The 16,388-nt window shown below is 30.9% G+C and overlaps 1 protein-coding gene across 1 annotated transcript in view; it reads right to left on the minus strand.

Annotated features, from left to right (window-relative positions):
* LOC124366617 overlaps positions 1–16,388 on the minus strand; it is a 69,294-nt gene that overhangs the window by 2,072 nt on the left and 50,834 nt on the right. The window lies entirely within an intron of this gene.

A 16,388-nucleotide genomic window follows, 5' to 3' on the forward strand; every position in this document is an offset into this window, starting at 1 on the left:
CACACCTGTAAATATTAGGCTTTATTTTATGAGCCTCCCACTGTAAATAAGATGAAAACAATAATACAGGATTGGATTGACCAAGGAGTAATTGAACCCAGCACTTCAGCCTACTTCAACCCAGCCTTTTTAACAAAAAAGGACAGACTTGTAGTCAATTACGCTGAATTAAATAAAAAGTTACAAAAAATTTATTCTCCCATTGGTGATTTAAATAACTATTATGAACATCTTAGTGGAGCTAAATATTTTTCAGTCATAGATGAAAAAGTTTTTTACAATATCCATTATCACCTGATAGTCAAGATCTTACCTCATTTAGTACTATATTTGGTAAATATAAATTTTAACGAGTCCCCTTTGGTTTACATATTGGTAGTGCTGTATTGTCCGCCTATCTGGACAAAGTCCTAGACAATATAAAATTTAAATATGTGATACATTTTTGTGATGATATCTTAGTGTACAGTAAAGATCTTAATTCGCATTTAGTACATGTCAGAGAAATTGTAAATAGACTAAGCAAACATGGCTTAACGGCAAACCTAGAGAAAGCAAAGTTTTGTTTTGAGGAAATCTCATTTTTGGGGAATTTAATAAAAAATAATACAGTTACTATAAATCCCGAGCGAACAAGGAGTATAAGAGAATTTATGCCGCATAAGAACGCCAAACAAGTTTCACAGTTTTTAGGTTTGACCAATTTCTTTTCTAAATTTATTAAAAATTATGCCGAATTATGTAATCCTTTAAAGCGTTTAAGAAGGAAAAACTAATATTTTGGACAAGTGAATGTCAAGATTCATTTTTAAAGTTAACAGAAGCTGTAATGAATCCTCCTGTACTCCAGTTAGCCGATTTTTCTAAACAATTTGTAGTAATGACACACGCTAGTGGAATAGCCGCAGGTGGTTGTTTATTACAGGAAAACGACCTAAATGAATTAATGCCGATAGCTTATTACTCAAGGAAGTTTACTGATGCCGAATTAAAATATACTTTTTATGAAAAAGAAGTTTTGAGTGCACTAATTTGCATAGAAAAATGGCATGAATTTTTAGAAGTTAAAACCTTTAAATTAGTTACTGATAACCAAGCTTTGTCCTATGTCCACAATCACGAAAGAAAGGTAGGAAGACTTGCCCGGTGGATCGAGAGGATTTTGAATTTACCATTTGAGGTGGAATTTAAAAGTTCTACCGATAATGCGCTAGCAGGCGCCCTATTGCGTATGTTTGAAAGCGAGTCGACGGGAACAGCTGATCCGAGCCCCAGTGACCACCTCAACGTTCCAGACCGGAGTAAAAATAGCTTATAGATTTCCTTCTGCCATTCAAACTCCTCCCGAAGGCAAAAATGTAAACAAACATCCAAGGTAAAGCCTAAAATACAGATTAATAATAAGTGTAATAACGAGGATAATTTGTGGTTGTTAATAAATGATTTGCCATTAGCATAAGGACTTAGAGAAATATCAACTTCATGATAAAGAAACTCAGCAAATCATTCAATCTGTAAAAAGTAATAGTAATAATTTATGTTATTTTATAAAAAACAATTTACTTATGTACAACAGGAATATAAAATGTAAGAGGAAGATATTTTTGCCTGTACAGTAATTGACTTAGTATATGAATTCTGTCAGAGTTCTTTAATTGGAGGTCATTTAGGCATTGCTAGAACGCAAAGAAAAATTAACCAGTATTTTTATAGACCTGATTTAAACGAAATTATAAAGGCAAAATTATAAGAATGTAATGTTTGTAAAATGAGCAAAGTGTGCCAAAGAAAATGTGAAATCGAATTAGTGTCAGTACCATTTAAGAACAATATGAATTGTTTATTCGTAGATCTTTTGGGTCCCTTAGTGAGAACTAGAAACAGTAATGTATATTTACTTGTAGTTGTAGATGCCACTAGTAAATTTCTATGGCTCATCCCTTTGAGGGAATGTAAGAGTGTAAGGGTTCAATTTTATACCCCGTTTTTTTGTTCTTAAATGAGAAAACGTTTATTTTGACAAGTAGGTGTGTCGATTTATTTTTTTTCGTCGATAGTCATCGTCGTCACTCCATTAGAAGGAGTCGATTTGAGGTTAGGGAACCTCTCTACTCGGGGCAGTGCAGTTAGCCGGAGCTCCGATATGACCGCTGCAGCGTCTGGCGATGACTGACGAAAACGCGTCTCTGCGCATGACCGGCTGGCGGTCTACTTATACAGCCGATCCGACAAGGGACGAAGAGTTTTTGCTTGCTAACGTCAGTTTGTGAAGTCTGAAGTCGAGTCGAGGAGAGAAACCCTGTACGAGAGAATACGCAGTTGGCATATATCATCTTTTGTTGAGTCACCCCGAATTTTAATGACTAAGGGAATTTAAAAACAGTACGAATATCGAATGTTGAATATAAAAATTAGTACTGATTCGTTAACCTTGAATTCCGAATCTTTGAAAAATTTATAATTCGGTGCGTAGGATAGGTTAAGACCCGCTTATAATTTATTTCGTTTAGTGATAGTAGTATATCTATTAAATATAGGTTCTACTAACCTTCACTACCTTTCCTAGTTTGCAAACGCGTATTTTGCTTCCTACAAGCCGCGTAGGTTTGTGATCCTATTCCTAAAATTGATAATTCGGTGCGTAGGATAGGTAAGGACAAGCTTATAATTTATTTCGTTTAGTGATAGTAATATATCTATTCACTATAGGTTCTACTACCCTTCACTACCTTTCGTAGTTTGCAAACGCGTATTTTGCATCCTATAAGCCGCGTAGGTTTGTGATCCTATTCCTAAAATTGATAATTTGTTGCGTAGGATAGGTTAAGACCAGCTTATAGGTTATTTCGTTTAGTGACAGTAGTGTATCTATGAAATATAGGTTACACTACCCTTCACTACCTTTCCTAGTTTGCAAACGCATATTTTGCATCCTATAAGCCGCGTAGGCTTGTTATCCTATTCCTAAAATTAATAATTCGGTGCGTAGGATAGGTTAACAGCAGCTTATAGGTTATTTCGGTTGGTGATAGTAGTGTATTTATTCACTATAGGTCCTATTACCTTTCACTACCCTTCCTAGTTTGCAAACGCATATTTTGCCACCTATAAGTTGCATAGGTTTGTTATCCTATTCTTAAAAGTAAATAGTTTGGTGCATAAGATAAGTTAGGCGTATGTACCTGGTCAATCTACTAGATATAGCCTATATAAACCTTTCTATAGCTCACGATAATATATTTCATTTACTGTAAGTTGCGTAGGCCTAATAGCCTAAGCTTAAAGCTATTGATCAACGCCAGGATAGGCTGGGAACTTAATTAGGCTATCTAGGTTTAATTTATACCTAGGCCTTGTTTACAAATATATTATTCATTGACTTAATAAACCTCTGAATTCTCAGCCCGGTTCCTGAATATTTGTTTAGTACCATGTAAACCGTATAAGCTTTCTTCCTACTTCGAAGAGTATGTTTCAAAGTGAATATTAGGTTTTAGGCTAAAACAAATTTTTAATGCTTGTCAATATTAATAGATTTGATACTAAGGGTCTAAAGAGGAAAATAGTACACACGAAATACCTGTATTATAGTTGAACTAAGATACTTGTATTAAATAACCTAAATATATTTGCTTGAAGGAATTTAGCTGCTTCACAGGGGAGGGATATAACACAAGACTCCCCTTAGACATTTTGCTTCCAGCTTAACTTATAAACTTATATGTTAACGTTAGTCTTGTTAGTATAGAGAAGGAATTTGTTTGGTTTGATATATTTAATATTTTATTTTGATACTATAAAGTCAAAACATAACTTAACTCAACTTAACACAGCACAACAACACACTGAAGGAAGAAGAAACGAGCAGACGATACAGAGACTGGTTCGAGTCAACGGTTGTGGTATAAGGATCTCGCGGACCACCGATATGAAAAATATGTTTTCTCACGCACAAATAATTGCCAAATAGTCGTCGTTACAATAGAATTTATTTCAGCTCTAATCAACATTTATTAACGTAAAATCGCGAAACATAGAACAGAAAACTGTGATGATATCGTTCTACTGAAGAGTGCGAATAACTGAATTCACTCTGAACGAGTCTGAGATTTTCTGTTCACTTCCGTTTAACCTTGTGTATCATATCGATCTCTACCAGCGTACGGTGAGGGCGCGGGTAAGATAGAAATAGCTATAAGTCGATATCACAACCCTGGAATAGAACCCAGCACGACTGCAACTATCAGGGCAGACGATATAAAAAGCGAGTTCACCGAAACACCTCACAAGAGTGCTGAAATATGTAATAAATTAGACCGCATTATTTTTAACAACTTTTCTGTACCTAAATTAATAGTGTCAGACAATGTCGCATATTTTACATCACTGTATTTTAAGAAGTTCTTATTTAAGAATTTTATTGAACACCGTAGACCTTACAGGGCAAATGGAAATCAATCAGAAAGGCATATTAGAAATATATCAACATTATGACGTAGTTTCTATCACAACTGTCATAGTAATTGGGATAATGACCTAGGCTATATACAATTAAGTTTAAACACCGCCCACTATGAAAGCACAGGTTTTTCTGCCTTTGATTTAATGTTTAAACATTCCTGTAATAATGCTGTATCTAATTTTTGGAAGCTAAATGATCTAATTCGTGACATTTTGCTCGGAGTACTTTTGTCTATTACTATTATGCGATATGCTTCTTTTTTGAATTACAAGCCTTAGTATGGATTAGAACCTACTATCTAAGAAATAAAGTAGGAAAGTTTTGTGCAAAATTAGCACCAAAATATGTAGGAATTTATAGAATTTTATATTTTTTAAGCCCCGTAATTTGTATTGTACAACACACTGAAAATGTTTTGAATGTAAAAAGGTTCATATTGTAGATTTAAAGTTAAATTAAGACATGTTCTGTATGAAAGAAAAACGTTGTAACATCCCTAGCATAAGAAACCACTTGTTGCCAAATTTGAAAGATAAAATAAAATCCAGGAAGTTAATTGTTTGGTGAATTCTAAACGAATGTTTGAATGGAAATAAAATATAGAAAACGAATTTGTAAATAGAGTTTGTATAAAGAAATGAGACAGAGTTAATCCTGACTGTTTGTAACAAAGGAAGCAAATATGAAAAATTGTGTATGTCTTTTGTACGTAGGTCGAAATGCTGAAGTTTGAATTTTGTATATATATATATATATATATATATATATATATATATATATATATATATATATATATATATATATTGGAAGTATTATAAGTCATGTAGATGTAAGATGTGTATGATATTGTATGTGAATATACATATTAAAAGTAATGTAGTATTAATAAGAAATGTGAGACCTGGCTTCTCGTGAGGGGACGTTTCATTCCATCCGTATTCGATCAATATTGGTAACTTGTCCGCAAGTCTCAGGGTATTTAACGACAAAACACTATACACAAGACACTGGTATGAATGCAAAAACAGGAAAGAACGTGGCGCCTATCTAACAAAACACTACACTATACTTATTCACTATTTAATCGCCTTAAATGCCCTTATTCTAGCAACGACCTGCAAATTCTAAAACGCTGCAACGTGCACTGCATGGAAATAGTTTGTCTAAAACAACTTTCTATTTTTGGTCCCCAAGCGAGCAGATAAAAGAAATCAGATGCCGGGAGAACTGCATTGGTATGCGATCTAGCGGATTTCATTGAAAACTCTTGAAACCCCGCGCTATCGTATTTTTATGGTATAAAATTTGAATTTGTGCAATAAGCAAAAGGTTGAGTTAAGTTTGTTATTTATAATATGTTTCAAATAAAGTAAAGTTGCTTTGATTCTAGGTTGTGAAATCAAAGCAGGGGGGATATCTGTACCGTTAGTTAGTTAGATGTTATATCATGTGAATTTCACAACCTAGTCAGCCAGTATAATTTAATATTTTTTTTATCTAATGTTCCGGAACTAAATTATCGGCGGAGTAACTACCTAATTGGCACGCGTATGAATATTTTATTCTAACCCTTTGTAGCAGCCCAACTACGTGACCGATCTGACCTCGCGCGCCTTTTCCGTAAGTAAAATTTATCTTTTCGTATTATTAAATTAGCTCTTTGATGCCAAACATATAAAAATGAATGTAACGTAAAGTAAAGTTGTAAATAGTAAAGTAACTTACCCTTAAAGATCTTTTATTGGCTTGATTGAAATAGATACAAGTTGTGGCGTCGTCCTTCTGACGAGCACGTTGTTGTAATAAGTTTTTTGTCTCATTAAATGGCTAATACCGTCGCGAATTTATTTTAGACGAGCTCACGTATCTCACGTACTATTTGAGTAGATGGCTACAACTTAACCCATAACTTAACTTAACGTCATAACTTGGACCCTCTTCTAGTAATTACCGACTAGAAATAACCCTTCTTAGACTACAGCTTCAATGTCTCGTGCCAAGACGCTGACACCCGGGTTGTGAGTCTACACATTGCGAAGGGAAGTAAAATCTTAATGTTTTTATAAAGTAAAACATCGTAGGCATAATTCCATAGAACATTGGATATTTTAGGCCCACCTATCAGATATACATTTTTAGTTCTTGTACTCTAATTGGCAGCAACGTGGCAAGGTATACATTTAATTTACCAACTAAAAGTGGTGCTTGTAAGTTTCGCTGATTAAATTGAACTTATTAGTAAATTTGAAATTCGAGTATTTATTATTACGACCTCAGAAGTCACCAAACCCATCTATTATTGTTATCCGGTACAAGTGCAAGTTTGAGCTTTAGAAACAGGAAGTGAGGGATATTCATGAATTTGCAATCTTCTAAACGCCATTGTTATTGGCTGATCAGAGTCAGTAATGTTTAGTAATTATAATCTTATATAATCATCAGCACGAACACAAGGAACTTTCCAAACAATGTTATTTATTTGAAATGAACACTCGTGAAGACTTGGTGTAGCTTGAAGAATTGCATTCTTATCAGTTGAAGCACGTATCAGCACTAATTCTTGTTTTACATTTAAAAGTATTTTTTATAATCTTTTGCAAAACCCAATAATAATTGGAGTGGCACACAAAATGAAAAATTGGTTTTATTTTCAAGAACGTCCATCGAAGGTAGATTCCAGCCTGCATTGTTTAACCAGTTTTCATCTCCCGGTTTTAGTGTAAGTATATTTTTCATAGTACTAGTTACACCAATATTTTTTACAAGATCAATTTCCGTTCCACAAATTTCATATAAATGAAATAAAAAAGCCATACAGTTATTAATTAGACTTAAAGTAGTGTCATCTTTTAAATCAGTAGAGTTAATAATTTTTTCTTCAATCAGTACAAAACTTTTATTAGAACACGTATATGCGTCTTGTTGATGAACAGGAATACGAATTTCTTCGCTATTTTTAAAAGAATTAGATGTGTATGGATTGTGGGAATGCCATTACCATTCTATAAGCGATTCATCAAGTTCTATATTTTCTTTAACATTATATTACTCATTTTTAATTTTTTTAAATTCCGGAAGATTTTGTAGAAAAATAAAATGTTTTTATGTTAACGGTTTCAGGGTTTGAACATGACTGATATTTTTTTTATTTATTATTCCATATACTAGAAACGCTAGTTGTAATACTATGATTATTTTCTCTAATCGGAAATACAATACCCAGTTTTTTTCTTATATCAACTCTTAAATTAATTTCTTCGCTTCTAAAGTTCACTAAGTAACCTTGTTGATCTTCTAATGTTATATAAAATTCATCTAATATTGATTGTTTCGTAATTGGTAAATATTTAACAATATTTGGTGTTTTAACAATGTTATAACCAGGTGCTACAGTGGGATAAAACTCATGAAGCACATGTCCTTCTATACCGTTTCTATAAGATCCTTTAACAATATTACAAGTGATTCTAATGATATCCACTTTATTAATGGCGACCTGATTAAATTATATATGCCATTTATTTGCTTCTAAGTTTTTACTATTTGTAAATCCTAATAGATTCGCTGTGGAATTTGGAACTGTAAAGTCTACAATTTGATTACATAATATTTCACAATGAAGTGCGTTATTATTTGCAACAAGATTGAAAATAGTAGAAGATTTCTTTTCTTCTAAGATTTTCGTAATATATTTTTTAATATCTTCTTCTCGTATGCACCTGTTGGTAAACTTATTACGTCTGTACCAATGTTGATTTTATTATTTATATTTTCTTCAAAATTTGGAATTGAATTATATGTCATTATATCTAAAAATCCCAATTCCCATTCATGACACGAACCCAAATCGAAAGGTAGAAAAAGAGAACATTTTCAATTTCAATTTTTTCCAGTAACACAAATCATCTTCGTACAGCTAGGAAGTCCAAGCACAAATGACCACAATTCACAGTGCCGGCTCGTTGTCTAGGAAAATAATTATATTTTATATTCACTTTGTTATTATCAACACTTTTCAAATATTTTTGAATTTCAATTGGTAGACGCAAATTACCGAAACTATCGCAATATTCAACATTTAAACCTATTTTATAAAAACATACACAATGTGTACCTTGTACAGCATAACTGTCTAAATTTATAATTGCAGATTCTTTATTGTGTATTCTGATTAGAAATAAATCGCGCATAAATACCCCTCTAAAATGTGGTCATTTAAGTTTTTTTACACATTTTAATATATCTTTATTCGTCAATGGTCTATTACCTAAGCGATCGATTATTTCTGACTAGTACATTATGATTTTTTTAATGGCCAGAACCTTAATACGGTCTTAAATATAGACCTTTACATTTTTTAAACCGTTTTCTTTTTATTAATTTTCTTTTTTTATTTTTTTCTTACATTTAGTGCAATTGTCTGACTTTTTCTTTTTTCTACCTCTTCCTCCTGCTCCTCCTCCAAGTTTGGTTTTTGCTTTCATGATATTAGTAACTGTCCATGCGGCTGCTTTTTCACCTAAACTTGATTTAGATGCTTTAACTCTTTCCCAAGCGCCTTCAACTAATATACGATAAGCAATAGATCTCTGTTTATTATTACTATATGTTTCATGCGCTATATCGTGTTGACGACACAAAGAGTCAAGTTTATTAATTCCTTTTTGAACTAATGCAAGTCCTTTATTTAAATTAGTTCCTGGGCCACAAAATTGGTAACCTGGTAAGTGTATTTCCATCGTTAAATATCGATTACTTTATTTAAAACTGAACCTGCTGCATTGGAAAGTGATGTTATCAGTCCCGAGACTTAATAACTACTAGCACAACTGTTTTTCCTAGCCATAATATAATATAACATAATTGTACTAAACTTATTTCTTATTTATCGCTTTCCAATTCTTGTAATATTTCTTGAATCGTATCACGAACATGTGATTTAAAATTATGATAATAATTTTTTAAAGTTACAAATTCGTTTTTAGTAAAATTTTCAAATTCGTTTTTTAAATCTAAAGTGTTTATTTTTATTACTCTAACGGTTTGCTCTAATTTTTCTCTAGTTAGGTTTAGTTCTTGTCTTACCACAACAACGATTCTTCTTTTTTCAACAAACGCAATGTAATAATTTTGTATACCGTATTAAACATACATTGCTAACTATTTTTATTTCATTTTTAAATTTAGTTTCAACATGATTAAACCGGTAACATTTCCTGAAAATCAGTTTTTAATTCTTCAACTTTTTTATTTATTATTGTAAGACAATTTCGAATAGCATCGCTGAAAGTAATAAAATTTATTGCATAATTAGGTTCTGTTGCATCACTTAGATTACAAACTTTCTTATTTAATACATCATAATTTCCATCACCGTCGATATGAAATCCATCACCCTTAGGTCCTCTCAGACTACTAGAACTAATACCATAACTATTCGAAAAATGACCAAACTTATCAACACTTATAGCTACTATCATATACAAATAATGAATTAAAAATGAAAAATACAAGTATTGTAAACATCATTTATTAAAATAATTTATCTCTTAATTCATGTAACTCTTCTAATATTGAATTTATTTCATTTTAATTTGCTGTATTCCCCGCTTTTTGAGAAGCCAGTAACATTCTCAACCTATTGACCAGTTCGTTATTATCATCATAGTAAATTACATCTGGTTTTAAATTAGATAATATTATTCCACTGTCTGACACTTCTTGGTGAATAATTTTATCTGTATAAGTGGTCAACATAGAATTTGGTTTTCTTTTTTTAATTATTCGAGAAATAATATTTTTATACTTATTATCTCTGTTTGACTGAGTTTTCCAAAGAAGAAAATTTAAATAGTACTATTCCACTACCTGAGGATGTTTGTTAATTACCACTTTCATCGGTGTTATTGTTCTTCATAGATTTTGGTTTTCTTTTCTTTAATATTCGAGAAATAGAATTTTTATACTTGATGCCTCTATTTGATCTTACTTTTCCTGAAGTCTAATAATTAGAATTATGTACATTGGTTTGCATTATAATTAAATAATATTTTTTAAATCATCTTCAAAATAAGTATATGCATTAGGATTATTCATAAATATTGATTTATAAAGTCCTCGTGTTCCTTCATATTGTATTCCATCAATAATTAAATCATCGCAATCGATATTTACAAGTTTATCATCGATTTTCTAAGAAACACCCTCAACATGTAACCCATAGTTATGATCAATATTTTTACTACCTGTTATTAATTTAGAAAAATATTCTTTTGCTATTTTACCTGTAAATTATTTTTCAATATAATATTTAGCATGTTGTTTTACTTTAGGTGTTTTTAATAGTTCCTCGCCTGTAGGCTGAGTTTGATATATTTTTTCAAACACATTTGATCTTGATGGAGTAACAGCAGTTGTTGTTGCTGTTGTGTTGTTTCCATTTCTTCTTCCTCTTCATCCGTTCCAACTGTTTCCACATCACTGTTATTCTCATTCGGAATTTGAATTAGTCCTCTTTTAGAATTTGAAATGTCTAAAGTACCATCATTGTATTCATAATCACTTTCAAAATCATGTTTTGTTGGTAAATTAATTTTTTGCTTTCTTTTTAAACCCTGAGGAGGTTCTAAAACTCGTAATTTTACAGAAACTGAATCAGATTCAATTTAGATTTTAAATAATTTTCGTTTACGTACATTTATTCTATTGTTATCTTCCTCTTTGTCTTCTTCTTCTTTTAACATTTTATTTAACAGTTCCGACACAGGTTTCAGTTGTTTTCCCATATTTTCTGTGTCAAACTGTTCTCGTTTAATCGATCTACGTTTATTTTTTATATATTTTCTTAATTTATGTATTTCTTTAACCGCGTCGTCTTATGTTTTGTTTTGAAACCAAGAATCATCAAATTCCTCCATGATGTTAACTCAACAAAATACTCACTATGAATGAGAACATTTAAACTAGTTTTATATATTTATTTGAAAATCTGAAATTAAAATACCAAAACCTAGTCTATAACGTCCATTATTTAAACTTTTATTCTTATCAATCACTACAAATTGATTTTTTCCCATGATTCTGTACTGTAATGCACATTACTTTAAACCGTTCAAAAGTCATATCCATGTTTACATGATCATTATAATATACATGATATATATTTCTATAATCTTGTCTGAACAATATTATAAAGATTGCATTATCTCAAACTAGCTGTTTAGGTATAAAACTGTATGTTTGACAGAGATAAAAAGTATCAATTTTTCAAGGACGTCCCATTTCAAAATAATTTTTTTATATATTTTTGATTATCACATATTACATTATCAAAAATCATAATTGAATATGGTTTAATTTCACTAGGAAATAGAACCTCATCTTTATCGCAAAAAGAAAAATAACCAATTTCCTTTATATTTGCTACCACACATTCCAAAAATGTATATTTTTCTTGAAATAATTATTTAGAAAAATATAAACATTGCAAAAGAATAAACCTTTTGGTGAGAATAGTAAATTTCAAACTAAATTAGTTTTACCGCTGTTAGAAGGACCGCATTTTATACATCTTATTGTGTCAGGTAACAAATCGCTATGCTTTTTGGTTTTATGCATATCACTTGACTTTCCGCTAACTAATCTATCCAAATTTATTATTGACATTTGTACACTTTGTTTAGTAAATTTCATTTTAATAATTCTTTTTTATTAATCCAACTGTCGTGTGATTCATAAAATCCTAGCCAGCGTACTAAAAATGTATCACCTTTACGTCTTATTATCTTTTCTACTAAATAAATATCGTTAAATTTAGTTTCTTGTCGATAAAATCCGCCTTGTACTATTTCTCCTCTATCATCTTTTAAAATGTAAGTAACAGGAAATGTAGATTGTACTTTCCATAATGTATAAATTTCAATGCTCCATTTTGGTAAATAACCTTTTGTAAAAATATGTTTAACTCTACTTATTGTAACACGATCACCAACTTTAAATATTTGTTTAAGTAAAACTTTTTTCTTGCGTTTTTAATTCTAGTTAATATTTTCCTTTCATTTTTACTATTCACTTCAATCGGTCTCATTCCTATTGTACGATGAACTGTATTATTTTGTTGTTTTACCAAATTAGGTAGAATAATTACCTTGCACAGTGAATGACATACACATTTGATTTTTTAATGTGCGATTCCAGCTTTCTACAATACTTGCTTTTAAATCGGAAAAATATTTATAATGGTTAATATTATATTTATTAAACAAATATTCTACTTCTGTATTATACCATTCTTTTCCGGCATCAGTCTGGATATTCTTAATTGAAAATAGAGATAAAATCGGTTCTAATGCAAACGCTACATCAGTAGCACTTTTAGATTCTAACGGAACAGCTATTGCAAATTTGACAAAACAATTAATCATCGTCATTATATATTTATATCCTTTATTAAACTTAGAATAAGGTATCATTTTAACTAAATCACCTTGGTATAAGTCGTTTAACCCTTTCAGTTCTACATATCGCCTAAGGAAGTGTTTACGAACTTGTCTATGAAGTTCTCTTGCTATTCCTTGTTTTATATTCATATTTAGTATATAACAAAACTATAAGTAAAACATTATAGATCACAAATAGCACTAATTTTATTAACAGCAAAACGTTAATAAATTTAATTATAAACAAATACGAAATAATCTTCTTCTTGCTGGTTTAAAATTTCAAAGGAAAAAAGGAAAAAAGGGAAAAGCGTACACAAATAAAAAGACAATATTAATTAAAATCCATATATATATTTATAGTATCTGAATACAGCTTTTTTCCTTTCTCTTTGGTCTTGGAACATCATATGTGTCTGGCAACGCAAGTTAAAACACACACACACACACACACACACACACACACACACACACACACACACACACACACATATACATATATATATATTATATATAAATATATTTACAGTACGTGAAAAGAATATTTAAACAGTTTTTTTCTGGACACAAAAATACCAATTTCTTCTATTTGGTACATTCCTGGAAAATAATGTATTTGACAACGCAAACAACATAGAATGTCCTTATCGTTTTTCAAATTTTTTCTAAATCTTAAATAGAGTCTACATCACGAACATGGTTTATTATATACTCTTTTGGCAAATACTCTATATTATCTTTTGTCAAGGTGAAACCGTTTAAATACATTTTAATTGCAATGTTTGTTTTTTCCAGATGTTCATTAATTAAATTTTTATTTTTAAACCAATTTAACATTGCGTGAACATTTATATATGCACAATTTGAAGAATTGTGATTGAATGTGCAAGGTTTCAAAACATCTACACTCATTTTTTTATAATATTCAAATTAGGACATCCTAGGTTCTCAATATTAATTATTTTAACATCAAATCCAGATAATAAATTTCTAGTGAAATTTTCTTTTTCGCTACCTTTAACATGTACAGAGCCTTGAATCGATATATTTTTGAAAACTTCTTTTAGTTCAGAATACTGTTTCGTACCGGAGCTCCAATGCAGACCGTGATGCTGGGTTTCTAACCAATTTACTTGTTTCTGTAAATCAGGAGGGAGTTTGTCGAATGCGCATGGTGGTTGGAATAGTTGTAGTTGGTAAACTTGTTTGTCAGTTGAGAGTAGCGCAAGCTCTTTTTTGATGAACTTATTAATTACGCTTTTGAAGCCTTGGAAACCCAAAATAAACTCCATCCTATAAAACAATATGAACTAAGAACTATCAATTTAACATATTTAACCCATAACAATAACAATTTACTGAAACGAGGAAACCTTTGACATTCTGATTTTGCATAAACAACCAAAGTGACTGAGAAATTTGTTCAAAATTAAAAATTGTTATTGGTATAGTTTTATATATTGAAATATAACAGTAAACTTCCCTTTTGGAAAAAGTTAAAGCATCTGATTGAAGATCATGAAATTTCTGGTACAAATTTTCTTCATTGTGTAAGTTTTTAAAATCTAATATTCTATTAATACTACATTTTGTATCACCTACAAAAATTACATATTTCGTGATACATTCATTATCAATAGAGCAATTTCCTTTTACATAGAAAACATGTAGCCACTTATAAAAAATGATCTCCTATATATGCTACAAAATCTGTAAGATGTCGATCTAAATAGAATTGACCTATATACAATATAGATGCTTAAAAAGAAACTAAATATTTAGAAATATTATTTAAACTTATACTAATAATATAGTTACTTTTCCAAGAAAATCTTGTTTAAGGTTTTTAACTGCACGTGTTTTACAAAATAAATACCAAAAATATTCGTTTTCTATAAAATAAAAATATTCATATGAGAGATTAACTAATATTTTAAACTGTAACTCTAATGGAAGTAAAGACAAAATACAATCACTCATTATTACATTCCCGCAATCTACTTCGCTTTGAAATAAACAAGTTGTGTAACTTGACGTTGCAATGACTCATTAAACATTCCATACACATAATGCTGACTCGTTGTACTTTTCCACTGACATGTCTATCTCAAGGTTTCTTTTAACAAATAAATGTTCAAATTGTTCAATTTTTTTAACAAATTCTGTCTCTTGCACATTGTTCCCACTCTGATTTTCTATTTTCTTCCCCCATTATATAATATTTACTAACTAAAGGACTGGAAAATGTTACTGTTTTTGTTAAAACAAGTCAATTAGTATCATAATCAGATTCTCTCCATCTAAATTCACTATCAATAACAGAGAAATATTTTAAAATTTTTTCCAATTATGTACATTTAATACAACAGTTTCTTCATTTGCTTCAACAGCCACATATGTTTTAGACAAATTTTCACGCACAAAAACCCTTAAAGAGTCGGTAATTGTAAATACTCCTTCTTTTGGGAAGTCCATATTTAAATCTTTATATTTTAACTAGATAAAAATATAATATAAATATTATATATAGAAAAACTTACAGACAGACCAAAACACACACTGTAGATTAGGAGGCAAATGATTACATTTATCAAAGATCAAATCGCTTATATAGTAGGTCTATGACGTAAAACATCGGTGAACTTTTTTCTCCATGTGTACATTATAAATTCTAACGAACTGCAGAAAACAAGTGCCTCTCACCGCCAACTGGTTACTCCTATTATAACCTTACGTCATCTTCTTGAACATCCGCGTGACTATCCTGCTCTCCTGATACTACATCTCTCATCATCCTATCCCCTCCTCCTCCTCTTCCTACACCTCTTCCGGTATATATTATAATACTTAAATACATACACACATGAAGATCATTGACCTGTCAACCTTCACCTCAAACTCGACCTTGAAAAGGTCATTGACCTTGACCTTGAATAGGTCATTGACCTCCACCATGACCTAGAAGGTCATTGACTTCGAGCGGTTGTTGACCCTGCATTCCTGAGTGATGACGCCACGTGTCCAGAACATACAAATCCTCTCTACTGGATGGATTGTGAAGAAAACAGGATTTTCCCGGACACTTGCCATCGTTCAGTGAAACAAAAAGTCAGTAACACTACTTTTAGAGATCTGCAATCTGATCTCTTCTTCAGGTAAATAACTAACCTAATACATTATTACAAACTAAGAGGTAGGTGGTTGGTAGACGAATGTAGGCGTATTGTGACCTGTATTCTGTAGTTCTGTTTTAATGATTAGTGTTATGTATAGTTTTTTATTAAGTGCATGTTTTAGAGTAAATTTTACATACAGCATGGTGGTTGTAATTCCTGACTTAAGCGTAACACAACGCTTTGGTATGATTAGTTTATCTTAAGCTAGTTTGTAATTATGTGCTGGATTTAATTATTTGCCTGAAGTAGAGATCAGATTGCAGAACTTTAAACGTAGTGTTACTGATTGTTTGTATCACTGAACGAGGCAAA

Source organism: Homalodisca vitripennis, chromosome 7, assembly GCF_021130785.1.
Source record: "Homalodisca vitripennis isolate AUS2020 chromosome 7, UT_GWSS_2.1, whole genome shotgun sequence".
Classification (NCBI taxonomy): domain Eukaryota; kingdom Metazoa; phylum Arthropoda; class Insecta; order Hemiptera; family Cicadellidae; genus Homalodisca; species Homalodisca vitripennis.